The following is a 15,990-nucleotide window of genomic DNA, read 5'->3' as shown; positions in this document are numbered from 1 at the left end:
TTACATTGTTAATTATTTCCTTTGCTGTGTAAAAGCATCTTCCGCTTGATATAATCCTTTTTGTTTTTGTTTTTATTGCCTGTGCTTTTGAGGTATAACCCAAAAAGTATTTGCCTAAGGCCTTGCAGGGTTTCCCCTATGCTTTCTTCTAGTACTTTGATAATTTCTGATCTTAATTTTAGATTCTTGATCCATTTTGAGTTGACTTTTGTGTAAGGTATAAGTAGGGGGTCTGGTTTCAAACTTCTACGTGTGGAAGGAAGAGTATAATTTTGAAAGGTATATCTTAATACCTATGTAGCCTTAAGCTGTGCTCAAGCAAGGATATTATCGGTAAGAGCTCCATAAATGCTAGTTATAATTATTACATTTATAATTATTATTCACACCAACAGGGCTTTTAAATGAGCCAGACTGTCATTATAGGCCAGTCTGAATTAAGAGGCAGTTGTCAAAGGAAGAGAATACAAATGATGATTATCATGCAATAAAATCCATCAGTAAGATAGTTTTCTAAGCTTCCTAGAAGATCTGTTTTGAAGTGTCGTAAATTGTCTTCATTTATTGACTAAAAATATGTTTGGATTATTATAACCACCACTTAGGAGCTAACAAATTAGTAGCACAGAGAGGAAAAATCACTAATTCTTAGCAAAATTTTACTTTTATGAATGATCCAGTAATGAATTTCCCAAGAAAAATATAAGTATATATCTTCAGACAAATCAGCATGAATTATCAGTGTTTCCATCAAAAGACATAGGTTTTGCGCTGGTGCTGTGGCAGAGTGGGTTAAAGCCCCAGCCTGCACTGCCAGCATCCCATATGGCTGCTGGTTCAAGTCCTGGCTGCTCCAGTTCTGATCCAGCTCTCTGCTATGGCCTGGAAGGGCAGCAGAAGATGGCCCAAGTGCTTGGGCCCCTGTACCCACCTGGGGGAACCCCAAGGAAGCTCCTGGCTCCTGGCTTTGGATCAACCCAGCTCTGGCTGTTGCGGCCATCTGGGGAGTGAACCAGTGGATGGAAGACCTCTCTTTCTCTGTCTGGCTCTACCTCTCTATGTAGCTCTGTCTTTCAAATAAATAAAATAGATCTTAAAAATTTTTAAAAATAAAAAAAGATAGGTTTTATTTGATTCTGATAAATTTGCAGTTATATATTTTGTCTCTATTTAGGGATGTTTGAAGAGAATAAGATGAAAAACTTATGAAGCTATATTGTAGAATCTTCTCTAAAATTAAATGAAGTAAACAAAACAGAAGACACACAAAGAAAATTATATTTGAAGAACCTCCTCCTCCCATGACAAATTATCAAAAGCCACAGCTTCTCTTATCTTTCCTTTCCTCCAGTTGGAAGGGAGTGGCCTAGATGTTAGCAGAGGCATTGGTGGGTCAGACACGCATGGGGGAAGAGGAGGAAATAAATGCCTACATTTTTCCTTTGTCAGAAACAAAGACTTCATGATTCTGTCCTGAGTTGGAGAGTAGCTAGACTCTAAGAGCAAATCTATTTCAGCAATAAAGTGGGATGGATTTCATGCAGGATCTTCAATTCAAGTACAGCAAAAAGGACACTGGCCAATCCACCACACAGGAGAGCCCACAGCCCCAGCTGAAGTTACTCCTCTTTGCTCACTTCCCCCATCGCCACAGAGACCAGCAGTTGTCCTCACTTACTGTTCATCCTTTCTTCCATAGTAAAAGTATCTTCACATTTTTATTGGGCATAAGACCACTCATGAAAAAAATATAATATATACTTTCTAAGTTAGCTTTGTAGCTAAGTGTGACCCCATAGGTTTCAAGTTCTGGACAAAGCTAAAGTGATGGGTACTACATATGGAGTGGGCATTTCATTCTCATTTCTCTCTTCCTGGCTGTGAAGCAAATGTGTTAATTGGAGCTAAATTGACCATGATGGGTCACATGGTGACCACACAGTGAACTTGAGACTCCGTATCAACAGCAATGGCATACTCATGTTGTAAGACAGCAGGTCCGCCTACTTGCGCACACACTGCTACTATTGCAAAAACACTGAATTCATCTTCTGAGAAAGAGAACATCTAGCATTGTTGTTGTTACCATTATTACAGAGCTATAAGGAGAAAGAGACAGGCCATGTCAAACCCAAATCAATCTCCTTTTTCAGAAAGGGATCCAGGAATTTATGGAGTTAGGGTAAAAGGGGTATAACTAGGTGAAACAAAGTGACAGAAGGTGGTAGATGCAGAAGAAAGGGGTGAGGAGAGTCCCTTGGGCATGTAGCTTGACAACTCATGCCTTTACTTCCATTGCATGTTCAAAGGTGGCTGCTGGGGGCCAGTACTATGGCGTAGCAGGTAAAGGTGCTGGCATCCCATATGGGCACCCGTTTAGTCTCAGCTACTCCACTTCCGATCTAGCTCCCTTCTGATGTGCCTGGGAAAGTAGAGGAGGATGGACCAAGTGCTGGACCCCTTCACCCATGTGGGAGACCTGAATGAAGCTCCTGGCTCGTGGTGTTGGCCTGGCCCAGCCCCAGCCACTGTGACCATTTGGGAAGTAAACCGACAGATGGAAGACCTCTCGCTCTCTAGCTCTGCCTTTCAAATAAAGAAAATAAATCTTTTTTTTTTTTAATGAATGCTGAAATGTCATCAGAGGTGTGTCATTTTTAAAAAAATGTTTATTTATTCATTGGAAAGGCAAAGAGAGAGAAAGAGAAAGAGAGAAAGAGAGAGAGAGAGAGAGAGAGAGAGAGAGAGAGAGAGAATCCTCCATCCACTGGTTCACTACTCAAATGGCTGCAATGGCTGGGTCTGGACCAGACCTAAGCCAGGAGCCAGGAGCTTCTTCCAGGTCTCCGATGTGGGTGCAGGGACCCAAGAACTTGGGCCATCTTCTGCTGCTTTCCCAGTTGTATTAGCAGGGAGTTGGATTGGAAGTGGAACAGCAGGGACTCAAATAGACATCCATATAATGAACCATAGTGTTCATTGTTTAGTCTGAGTTGATCTACACAGGCTCCACTTACAAAGTTGACTGTAGCTAGTTCTGTCCAGTTTTATCAGGGACCTTAAAAGACATCTTGGCAGATTTTTTTTTTTAATATGGAACGCTTCACAAATCTGTGTGTCATCCTTGACAGGGGCCATGCTAATCTCTGTATCATTCCAGTCTTAGTATATGTGCTGCTGAAGTTGTATTTGGCAGATTTTTAGCCAGGACAGTCATTGTGGGACACTGAGTTATGCAATAGGCGGGTGAATGACAATTGTGGGCTTCTTAGTACATTAGACAGTTAAGGGAGCTTGCTGTTAAGCAAAACAAGGGGGGCCCTTTGCTGTCTATGGTTTCAGTCAGCCTTCTAAATGAGAGAGAGGAATAAACTCCTTTGTGATTTAAGCTACCATTACATTGAATTTTCTTTCTAACCATTGAGTCTGAGTCTAATCCTAAAAAATCATTTTCCCCTTCAACTTGTCCCCAGGCAATAAGAGAAAAGAGAGAACACAAAAGACTCAGCCCCAAACTGAATGTCTCAGAGGAAGACTCATTAGTCTCAGAGATATATGAAAATGATGAGAGATTCACCCCCACTGTGTCTGCGAAGCTAGGATCTGGATTCAGATCCACACGTTAGTACAGTAGAAAGGAGGTTTGCATGTAAATGAAAAATACTGTGACAGGAAAAAAAGATTAACAATATATCTGGAAAGAAATACACCTTTAAAACTTGAAGGAAAATTCCTACAACAAATGCTTTGTATTGTAGGAAAAAATTCAAAGTCTATGAATTCGATGAAACAAGAAATCAAAGGTGAGCTAAAGCAACAGAAGGCTGTGATTGCAATGTGTGATGGTTAATTTTGGGTCTCCAAGGGTTCCCAGAGTGTTAGGCATTGTAGCACAGCAGGTTAAGCCACAGCTTGGGACACCCACAATCTCATATGGGAGTGCCTTGTTACTCTGTACTTCTAATTCAACTTCCTGCTAATGGATACCCTGGGAGGCAGCAGATGATAGCCCAAGTACTTGGATCCCAGCTACCCACATGGGAGACCTCAATGGAGTACCTGGCTCATGGCTTCAGCCTGGTCCAGCCACATTTGGGCAGACATGATTCTAGTTGTGTTGGTGAGGATGCTTTAGACTAACATTTCCATCTATATACTAAGCAAAGCAGATTGCGTTCCCCAGTGTGGATCGCCTCATCCAATCAACTGAAGAGTCGAATAGTGCATGAGTAAACAGGAACTCCTGCCTAACTGCTTTGAGCTGAGAACTTGGTGTTTTCTGGCCTTTGCACTCAATCTGCGACATTGGCTTTCCTTGGGTGTTCATGCTGCCAGTTTTTGCCCTAGAATATACACTGTGGCTCTCCTGGTTCTCAGGCCTTTAGACTCAGACTAGAGCCACACATTGTTTCTCCTGGGGCTCCAACTCAACCTTGGGACTTCTCAGCCCCTGCAATCTTCACATGAGGTAATTCCTAATAATAAACTTGTCTCTATCTCCACCACCTCACACACATCTGTTGATTCTATGTCTCTTAAAATCACCAAAACATATAGTATTAAGGGAAAAAATGGACACCAAAATGCACTATTAAGAAAACTAATTAGAAACAACAGACATGGCTAAAAACTAAATTAGTACCATGAATAAAAGGCCTCTGATAACAACAGAGAGTGCAAAGGACAAAACCAAAAATATTTAAATTTAAATAGAAATTAAGTGTAGAATGGACAGTAATAATCTGCCATCAGTGCATTCAAGCTTTGAGAATACAGTAAATGGAAAAGAAATGATATTCAAAGATGTAATACAAGAAAAGAAATTGAAACAATTATACAAATGCATCTGTACATTATGTTCAAGGACAAATTGTTTAAGAATGATCAACACTAAACTAACTCCTAGTTGTTACTAAATTTTTAAAAAAATGAATTCTTTAAGCTTCTAGATGTAAAATGAAGGTTACTTTTAATAGAGGACAATGGAACTGGTGTTGATCTTTTCCACATCAGCAGAAGCCTATAAAATACTAAGGATGGAAAGGATTTGATTAAGAACAATAAATCAAATCAAGTTGAATTTCAAGGCAACAGACAACCATTTTCTACACATAAGAACTCAAGGAAGGGACCAACATTATGGTGCAGTGTATTAAGCTGCAGTCTGCAATGCCAGCATCCATATAATCACAGATTTGAATACTGGCTGCTCCACTTCTGATCCAGTTCCTTGCCAATGCACCTCGAAAAGCAACAGAAAATGACACAAGTGACCGGGTCCTGGCTACTCACATGGGAGACCTGGATAGATTCCAGGGTCCTGGATTTGGCCTGGTCCAGCCCATGCCATTGTAGTCATTTGGGGAGTGAATCAGCAGATGGAAGATCATTCTTTCTCTCTGTAACTCTGCCTTTTGAATATTTATTTATTCGAAAGACAGAGTTAGAGAGAGAGAAAGGCAGGTCTTCCATCCGCTGGTTCACTCTTCAAATGGCTGCAACAACTGGAGCTGGGCTAATGCAAAGCTAGGAGCCAGGAGCTTCCTTCGGGTCTCCCACACAGGTGCAGGGGTCCAAGGACTTGGGCCATCTTCTACTGCTTTCCTAGGCCATAGTAGAGAGCTGAATCAGAAGTGGAGCAGTCTGGACTCAAACTGGCACACATATGGGATGCTGGCACTTCAGGCAGCAGCTTTACCGGCTATGCCACAGTGCTGGCGTCTGCTCTACTTCTGATCCAGCTCCCTACTATTGTGCCTGGGAAAACATCAGAAAATGATCCAACTACTTAGGCTCCTGCCACCCACATGGGAGATTCAGATGGAATTCTAGGTTCTCGCCTTCAGCCTGGTCTATCCCTGATCATTGCAGCTGTTTGGAGGATGAACCAGTGGGTAGAGGGTCTTTGTCTGTCTCTCCTTCTCTCTCTCTCTATAATACTGCCTTTTTTTTTTTTTTTTACAGGCAGAGGATTAGCCTATTGAGCCGTGGCACCAGCCTAATACTGCCTTTCTTTTTCTTTCTTTATTTTTCTTTTCTTTTCTTTTTTTTACAGGCAGAGTGGACAATGAGAGAGAGAGAGACAGAGAGAAAGGTCTTCCTTTGCCGTTGGTTCACCCTCCAATGGCCGTTGCAGCTGGCGTGCTGCGGCTGGCGCACCGCGCTGATCCGAAGCCGGGAGCCAGGTACTTCTCCTGGTCTCCCATGGGGTGCAGGGCCCAAGCACTTGGGTCATCCTCCACTGCACTCCCTGGCCACAGCAGAGAGCTGGCCTGGAAGAGGGGCAACCGAGACAGAATCCGGCACCCCGACCGGGACTAGAACCCGGTGTGCCGGCGCCGCTAGGTGGAGGATTAGCCTAGTGAGCCGCGGTGCCGGCCCAATACTGCCTTTCAAATCAACCAACAAACCAATCAATCTTTGAAAAATTATGTTATTCAATTTATTTATTTGAGAGACAGGAAGAGACAAATACACACACACACACACACACACACAGACTCAGGATGGGGAGAGCGATAGAGAAGTAGTGCTGCATCTGGTGGTTCACTCCCCAAATGCTTGCAATAGCTGGTAACAGATCAGAACTGAATCTGGGAGCCAGGAACTCAATCCAGGGCTCCCACATGGGTGGCAAGAACCCAACTAATTGAGCCATCACCACTGCCTCATAGGGTCTGCACCAGCAGGAAACAGGAATAAGGAGCTGGAGCCAGAGATCCAACCTAGGTGAGGAAGTGGGCACGCTAACTGGTATCTTAACTGCTAGACCACATGCCTGTCTGTTCTTCCCCTCTCCTGCGCACCTGTCCTGCGAGGCCCACACTGCCAGTACGGTGGGGCGACAGCGTTCTTCGGCAAGAAGCACCGGAGACAAGTTGTAGTGAACATGTCCGTTTACTAGCAATCAAGCACACCTTTTAAAGGGCAGGCCGAGGGGGCATAGCTAGTTCAGAGCAACATTAATTCTATAGGATAAAGCTGATATTGGAGCCGCTATGCCTCTCTAATCAGCTTGAAGGTCACGTAAACTTCTACGTGATCCTTATGGGTCTTGGCCACATCCAGGAGCCGGGTACCTAATTGGCAATTGCAAGGTTCTTCAACAGGGAGTGGAGGTGGGGGAAACGTGCCTGCCAGCAGTCAGGTCATGCATGGGCTAGGCAGGCAGTCTCCCAGCCAGGATCACCCATACTCTCCCAATTTTAAATGAGAGAGAACTTTGAAAAGAGTTGAGAGAACTGTAAAGATACTAGTGGAAAAACTTTAATTGCTTAAATACATATTTTATTTATTAAAACTTTTAAAATTTATTTTCATTTCATTTGAAAGGTGGAGAGATAAAGAGAGAGAGAGATATCTTCCATCTGCTGGTTCACTCCCCACATGTCCACAACAGCCATGGATGGGCCAGGCTGAAGTCAGGAGTCCAGAGCTCAATCCATGTCTCCCACGTGGGTGACAAGAGACCAAACTACTCGAACCATCACCTGCTGCCCCCTAGGGTGCACATTAGCAGGAAATGGGAATTGGAACTGGAGCCAAGACTCAAACCTAGACACTCTAACAGGGATGCCGAGGTCCCAAGTTATTTAATTAAGTTATTAACCAAGTGGTGTCTTAACCACTATGCTAAATGCCCACCCCAAAATACATATTTTAGATATTTTAGAAGGAGCATTACAAGTAACACAAGAGAAGCTTGCTTCCACCCAGTGTGGAAGGTCTCACCAGCAGCTTAAAGGGACAGAGAAGCATGGTAATGATACCATGAGGATACAACCATCAGATCCAGACACAAGCTGTAGAGTTTGCTGCTCTAAGTATGGTCCCTGGGCAGCAACATCAGCCTCCAACCGGGAGGTTGCCAGTGACATCACATCTCAGACCTGCTCCAGTTCTACTCCTTAAAGCAGAAATGTTCTTTTTCACAAGATCCCCAGGTGCTTCGTGAGTACTTTCAAGTTGGAAGAGTACCCAAGACACCAAATTTCTTTAGCAAATAAATTGCAAGGAACAAAATGAGCTAAGAACATATAGATTGAAAAAGATTAAAGACCCACCAGTAAGCTGCAATGTGGGCTTTGAATCCTAATTTTAATAAACTATCTGTAAAAAAGCTTGAGACAATAGTGGAAATTGGAAGATGGGATATTATTATGTAATAATATTAAGTCAATGTCCTTTTTTTAAAGGAAATTAGTGACACTGTGGTTATTTTGAAAGGGGGGGCTTGTCTTTTAGAGATATCTGCCCTCATATTTGTAGAGAAAATGATATCATGTCAGGCATTTGCTTCAAAGTAACCAGCAGCACATAGAAACGGTGGTGAGGAATAAGGTTGGAAGGAATATGGGAGCAGTTGTAGCCAAAGCAAGACTGGCCGTGAGTTGATTTCTACTGAAGCTAGGCGACACCTACATGGGGTTAATCATATTATCTTCTCTCTGCAATACAACCCTAACACCAACTACCCCATGATAGGTCAGACTTCACAAGCTGAGGGTACAGCCACCCACAAGACTCCCCTTACTCCAAGTACCAGCTAGAAGCTCCACAATTCCTGAGTCGCTTGTGCTTCTGACCAACTGACTGCAAATTCCAGGGGTTCCTACAGCCCCATCAGGTTCGATAATTCACTAGATGGCTCATGGAATTCAAATAAGCACTCTGCTTAGGATTACAGTTTCTCCACAAAAGATACAAACCAGGGACAGGTACTTGAAGAATCTGGCAGGTCCCAAACTCCACGCTCCCTGTGCTCAGGACTCAACACCTCTCGGTCTCACTGATGTGTGAGTACCAACAGGAAGCTTCCCCCAGCTTCCTGTCCAGACTTCGTGTTGGGGTTCCATCACATAGACATGATTGGTTGCACGATTTAATTGAATCTCCAGCTCCCCTCCCCTCCCTGGAGGTCAGAGGTCAGGCTGCTGTCACGTGGCTGGAAGCCCCAACCCTCTAATTATGTGACTGGCTTTTCTGGCACGTATTAGCATACATTCAGGTCTGGTTTGAGAGAGTCACTTTATAGAAATCTGGCCTTCCACCATTGTTGGAACTGGCTAAGCAATCTCCACGAGGCCCAAGTCTTCTCATCTGGTACTTGAGCTTGCAGCAGTCCCAAGAGCCAGGAGTTGTGAAGGGAAAATGGATAAGGGAATCACAGCATGAGCTAGAACTGGGAGGCCAGCTGGAAACGTCTGCCAGTTCAGATCGCCTGTGGTGCTGATAGTGGGGCCCTTCCCCACGGAACTAAACACATACAACAGGCCAAGGGGTCAGAGAAGCAGGAGGAGGCACAGCAGGCCTGGCTGCTGCTTCGTGCTGATGGCGGGGAGTCAGCATGATCCTGCCCATCCACCTCCCAAATCTCAAGAGAATCTCCCTTGTGGCCCACCCAAACCAGAAACATGAGAAATAAGACTGTGGGAAATGTTGCTCAGTATAGCCAAGTGGATACACACAAGGCCACCACACCACACCACACCTAATAAAAAGTAATCAATCCGTGCCTGGAAATGATTGTGCAAGGGCCCAGCTGCTTCACAAAAGAAGCTAAGATACATGGCAACCCCACTCACCACAGAAAATACATATTCCGTGCCAAGGAGATTCTTTCTTTCGTGAGGATAAGAGGGTGAACTTCCCCACCACTCACCGCCAGATCTGTGTGCTGTCTTTTATGCTCTCCCAAGAATTGTGCCTCCTCAATTAATTTCTCATATCTCTGCTTTAAACATCTTCTGTTTTGACTCTACTTTGCTCATTTTCAACTCTAGCCCCTGCTTCAGACCAGAGAGACACAGAGAGGATACGGACATTGGGTAACAGGATTTAGTTCACGTAGCTTTTTCCACCCAACTTGCATCCTAGCCTTAGTGCCATGGACCATCTCACTCTTTTCTCTTGCTTCTTGGTTTGTGTGTCTTTTAAAAAGATCTATTTGCTTATTTGAAAATCAGAGTTACAGAGAGGCAGAAGCAGAGAGAGAGAAAGAGAGAGAGAAGGAGGGAGAGAGGGAGAGAGAGAGAGAGGTCTTCCATCCACTGATTCACTCTCAGATGGTGCAACAAAAGGAGCTGGATTGGAAGTGGAGCAGCCGGGTCCCAAACCGGTGCCTATGGGGTACCTGCCGGTGGCTGGCGGCTTTACCCACTATGCCACAGTGCCAGCCCCGAGTGGTTTGCATTTTGAGTTTATTCAATAAATCTTTGGTTCAAGTGTCTTCATTTTCTTTTATTTATTTATTTATTTATTTATTTATTTATTTTTTATTTTTTGACAGGCAGAGTGGACAGTGAGAGAGAGAGACAGAAAGAAAGGTCTTCCTTTGCCATTGGTTCACCCTCCAATGGCCGCCTCCGCTGGCGCACCGCGCTGATCCGATGGCAGGAGCCAGGTACTTCTTCTGGTCTCCCATGGGGTGCAGGGCCCAAGTACTTGGGCCATCCTCCACTGCACTCCCGGGCCACAGCAGAGAGCTGGCCTGGAAAAGGGGCAACAGGGACAGAATCCGGCGCCCTGACCGGGACTAGAACCCGGATGTGCCGGCGCCGCAAGGCGGAGGATTAGCCTAGTGAGCCAGGCCGGCCTCGAGTGTCTTCATTTTCTCCCAGCATGTTTATTTCGCGACTTCTAGGACATCCTGCCAAGTAGTGTTCTTGGAAGTCAGATGAGCAACTTGTCCTGGTTTTTTGGACCTTCTCAGCTTTAGTGCTACACATCGAATTCCACAAACCCCCTCATTCCTGGGCACACAGGGACAGTTGGTCACTCCGCTTACAGGTAACTGTTGCGTCAAGTTCATTTCATACCAAACACTCTCCTTACTGCTACCTTTGTTCTTCAATGGTTGTATTCTAGTTTCTATTGACACCACTCTATTAGAAATGTTTTTAGGACGATCACAATTTAATTCCATTTTGACAAACAAAGTGGACAGTTATTTCACTGAAGCAATGGATGTTTTTATTGCTTTTTCTTTCTTAAGACTCCTGTCCTAGCTTGAAGCACACCATTTGCATTATCTAGACACTTCCTGGATTTCACATGGATCTGATGGACACCAAGCACCAGAAAGTCAAAAACTTCAAAACAGAAATCATTGTTTTTTCTTCAAAACCTTCCTCCCAAGCTCTCCGTCACTCCTCACTATAGCTCCACTCAGCCAGATACTCACCAAAAAGTGGGTGATCTGGACCCCACCTCACTCCCATGTAGGGTCCACGTTGATTCCTTTAGGGACTCTTAGAACACTCACTGAAGTCACGAGTGTTCCACAAAGTCTGGCCACGGTGACATCCACTTGCCTTGCCTCCTTTCTGCATCCCAGCAGGAATCATCTCATAACCCCCACCACCCATCTGGCTTGGCACTGGCTTTGGACCACTTCCCTAGGCCTAGGTCTGACATTGCTTTGACACTGTGTGGTCATTTTTCCCAAGTTCCTTTCCTGTAGATCTGCAATGACATCCTAATTCCCATCAATCACGGGAGGAAAATCAGAGTAACTCCCACTATTGCCTTCACCTCTATTCTACTGTTTTCTAGCACATGCTGCCCTATCCACATCTCACCCCCTCAAAGCTGGCTCCTCTGTACTATTCCAGGAGCTGTTTGCCACTCCAATACATTTTCCCCTCTGCCTTAGATCATCTCTGCAAAACACAAAGCTTATTAAATCATGCCATTTTTCTGCTACAGATCCTTGTAAACTCCTTGCTTGGGATTTAAAGCCCTCTATCTTCTCTTTCTGCTTCTTATCCTAGCTCAGATTTTGTGTTTCCACCAGATAAGCAATTTAAAGTTCCTGACGTGCAGGCTTGTGATTCATTTCTGAAATGTTCTATACTCTTCTCAGCTCCCACCTTGCCCCCACCAGTCCACAGCAGCACACACATTCCCACTGTCCAGGGCTGGCTTGGTTACTTCTTTCCTGGGTCAATCTAGGGTGGATACCCCTCCAGATAGTCCCATATTACCCTGAGTCTAGATTCTACTAATATTCTTCAGCCTAGTACAACATGTGTTTTCTGAAAAATAATCTCTTTCCCATTCAATCACAAACTGTACAGGGTCTTGTAGTTCCAGATCCTAACATAGCTTTTAGCATTTGGTAAGTATTTATTTTTTTATTTTTTATTTATTTGACAAGTAGAGTTATAGACAGTGAGAGAGAGAGAGAGAGAGAGAGAAAGGTCTTCCCTCTGTTGGTTCACTCCCCAAATGGCAGCTATGGTCAGCACTGTGCCAATCCGAAGCCAGGATCCAGGTGCTTCCTCTTGGTCTCCCATGCGGGTGCAGGGCCCAAGCACTTGGGCCATCCTCCACTGCCTTCCCAGCCACAGCAGAGAGCTGGACTGGAAGAGGAGCAACCGGGACTAGAACCCGGCACCCTTATGGGATGTTGGCGCTGTAGGCAGAGGATTAACCAAGTGAGCCATAGTGCCGGCCCTTGGTAACTATTTCACGCATGTTTGTTAAGTGAATAAATAAGCAAGAACCAGAGAAGAGCCACCTGTATGAGCAGTCCAGCTAAGGGGCACGCTGTTGGCATCCTGTGCTGGCACCATTTCCTCTGGGATGTGTGCAAAGAGGGAGAAAGGATGATGCTGAAGAGAAGGACTTGTAGATGGGCCAAGATCCATGTCCTGAGAAACTGAACCAGCCAGCCCTCAAGTGATGGCTGCAAGGAATGAACCAAGAGCCACAACCAAAGGGCCTCACGCGACTGGACATTCCATCTGCTCCAGGGAGGAGAGCCTGCAGAGGAGAGAGGGAGGGGCTCCATGGACTGGTGCACCTGCTCCATCTGCTTCTTCAATGTCTTCTCCCAATCCATTCCTTTTCTCAGTCCCTATTATAGCAGCTGTGGTCCAGGTCTTTCCAAGCACATGGGCCTGCAATGACATGCACAGACAGGTGCCATCCAGGCCCCACTGGCACAAACCCTGAAGTCCCCAGCATCTTTTCCAAACTGGTGGTATTCAAGAGCCTGTGTCCACTTGGGGACATCAGCTTGGCCCTTCAGCATCACTGTAGTGTAAACATGGTGTGAGCTCGCCCCAGGACTCTCCCTTCCAATGGAGGTGACAGGCAGGATTGTATTCCTCTTATGCAAAGGGAGGAATTGCTCTAGGGGACTGTGTTTCAATTTTCTTAGTCTTGTGGAATGTATTCCTTTCTGAGGATGTTGATTAAATTTTAACTTTTAATCAGAAATCTAAGCACAAGGTCCAAAAATCTAAAAAGGAAGTATTTGCAAGGAAATTTTAAGTGTACCTCTCACCTCCTGCCCCAGAGTTACCAAATTCCCACCTCAGTAGTAACTGGTGGCAGCAGCGGCTGCCGCTGCTGCTTCTTCCTTTTAATTTACTCATTTATCTGAGAGGCTGAGCTACAGACATAAAGAGGGAGAGACAGAGAGAGAGGTCTTCTACTTGCTGGTTCACTCCCCAAATGGCCACAGTGGTTGGAGCTGGGCTGATCCAAAGCCAGGAGCCAGGAGCTACAGGTTGGTCTCCCATGCAGGTGCAGGGGCCCAAGGATTTAGGCCATCTTCTACTGTTTTCCCAGGCCATCAACAGGAAGCTGAATCAGAAGAAGAGCAGGCAGAACTCGAACCGGCCCTCACATGGGAGGCTTAACCCACTACGCAACAGTACTGGCCCCAGTAACTGGTTTCTGTATGCCTTTTTTCCACACAATATGTATGAGTAGATTTTTGAACACAGCATGGACTCTGTTAGGAAACTGGCACAGTTTTAGCCAGGTGGCCGCATGGCCCAGCTACCTGAACCAGGCTCCACCCCCATCCTAATGAGATCCGCTGCTCCTGTATCCCTGCCCGCCCTCGGGTGAAGTTTTAAAAGGGCCTGTTCCTGAACACGTGCTCTCTTGTCTCTTGGTTCTTCTCTCTTGGCTCTCTCTCTTGGCTCCTCTCCTCCTCTCGTCTCTCGTCTCTCTGCTCTATCTTCTCTCCTCACTAGCTCCTCTCCTCTGGCTCTCTCTCTTATACTCTTTCTCTCTCCTTTTCCTTCGCCGCCCCTTCACTCCGGTCTGTTGGGTGTTCCCCAATAAACCCTTTCCCTTACTCCGGTGTTCAGTGTGTTTTGCAATGGCTAACATTAATATATAACAGACTCTGTATTCTTTTAAACTAAGGACACAGATTTCCATACCCTCTTGTCATTCCTGGCCTCTATAACACAATGAAACCCAAAGTCTGGAACATGCGATTGGCTCTGGCCTGACTCCACCTACTACCCCAAACCTGTACCTCCAGCCTCCATAGCCAGGCCTAAAATTCCCTCAGTCTCCTGGCCTGTGTGAAGTCACCTATTTTGCTGCCTATTTCCAAGTTAGCCCAGCTACAAAGAAAGTAGAGCAATATCTTTATATTTTCTTAATCAAACAGATCTTTCCAAATAAGAAAAAAAGAAAACATGCCACAGGAGAGTTTCAAAACTGAGGTCTGTTTTGATATATTCTAGTAAAAGAAGCAAAGGGCTGAAGGTGACAGACATGTGGAACACAGCTGGTGAAAAGGAAAAGCATCACAACAAAAACCATGCACACATTAAAAAAAAATTGGATACACACGGCAAAGAAAAGACCAGCAAGAACACCACATTTGCATTTGTTTCTTTTTTTAATGATTTGATGGCATCCATTTGCATTGCGCTTTTCTTTGTTTTCTCAGCCTCTGGCCAATAGTGCAGGCTAGTGGGCCAGGCTCCACATGCACCTCGGGGGCTGGCCCTGGGTTTTCCTCCCTCGCTCTCCCCAGCAGCACATGGGGATGGCCCGCCAGCCAACTGAGGTTTCTGGATCAGCCGGTCTGCAGGGTAAGCCCTTTAGATAACAGGGTTCCTGCCTTGGTGGGATCATTGACCCTTTTCAAATTTTCACAACAAAAACAGTGGATGCGATAAAGTCCAAGGAATGTGCCACAGAAACCTTAGAGCTGGGAACTAAGACTGGAGTGGGGTAGGGAGAGAGACTCAGACACTAACCTTCTACACTTGGGAAGAGTTCCTCAGAATCACTGATTAAACTTGGCTGGGATGACCGGCTTCCGAGACCGCTCTGTGTATTCCCACAAACGTAGGCGTTGATCCCTGGTTGCTTTTCTGTTGACAATCTTGTCTTTGCATATCGACATCCACAGTTTGGGTCCTAAAGATGTAAAAACTCTTGCTAGCAGGAGGTGGCGATGGTGATGGGGTCAGTGTCAAACTCAAGGGCATTTTAGAAACAAAAGGAAAGCTCTGGATGTGGGGAGAGCAGGCCAGTCCCATTGCCCACCCGACATTCTGGGGGAGGAGGAAATGGCAGAGGCCCGGAAGGAGCCTGGTGAGGCGGCCAGCTCTGCCTCCAAGGGAGATGCTACCACACCGGAGACTCCAGGGGATTTGGAACCTTTGTCTTCCCCCATAGCAAATTGTTTTATCTCTAAAACAAGCAAGAAATCTTGGATATTTTCTATGTAAACCCATTAAAATGGAGGATGTTTTCTTTTTTGTGTGTTTGCTTGGGACAGTAGCTGTGTCACTGGCTGGCGCGAAGGCAAACAACAGCAGGGCTGAGAACACAGGCGCCAGCTGCATCGGCAGAGCCAGCATTAGTAAGAAACTGTCTCTGATCTCTTCTGTGAGTTGCGGTCCCAGAACAACTCTGGCTGGGGCTCTGGTTCAGGGAGGGAACTAATATTGAGTCCATGCTTCCCTAGCACTGGGCATTGCAACACTCTTGGGGAAGGATAGACTGCTTTTCATATCACCCTCAACACTCCGCTGTAGTGTCACTTAAGTAGTAAGAATTGAATAAACAGATCTAGCAGGCATTTGAGAAGTGAACCAGCTGATGGAAAAGCTATTTCCCTCCCCCTCCCTCTCTGCTTTACAGATGAATAAAAGTAAATGGTAAACCTTTAAAAAAAAAAAAAAGTCATTACTTCAGTGTTAAAGCACCCAGAGCCTAGATGAG

The 15,990-nt window shown here is 45.3% G+C and overlaps 1 non-coding gene across 1 annotated transcript; it reads right to left on the bottom strand.

Moving 5' to 3' along the window:
- Window positions 1-3,087: 3,087 nt before the first annotated feature.
- Window positions 3,088-3,189, bottom strand: LOC127492535 (U6 spliceosomal RNA). The gene has a single exon (XR_007922047.3). It is a non-coding gene; the product is annotated as a U6 spliceosomal RNA (small nuclear RNA).
- Window positions 3,190-15,990: the final 12,801 nt, after the last annotated feature.

Source organism: Oryctolagus cuniculus, chromosome 10, assembly GCF_051225735.1.
Source record: "Oryctolagus cuniculus isolate XC-2025 breed Fujian yellow rabbit chromosome 10, ASM5122573v1, whole genome shotgun sequence".
Classification (NCBI taxonomy): domain Eukaryota; kingdom Metazoa; phylum Chordata; class Mammalia; order Lagomorpha; family Leporidae; genus Oryctolagus; species Oryctolagus cuniculus.
This window is presented reverse-complemented; position numbering and strand designations above follow the sequence as displayed.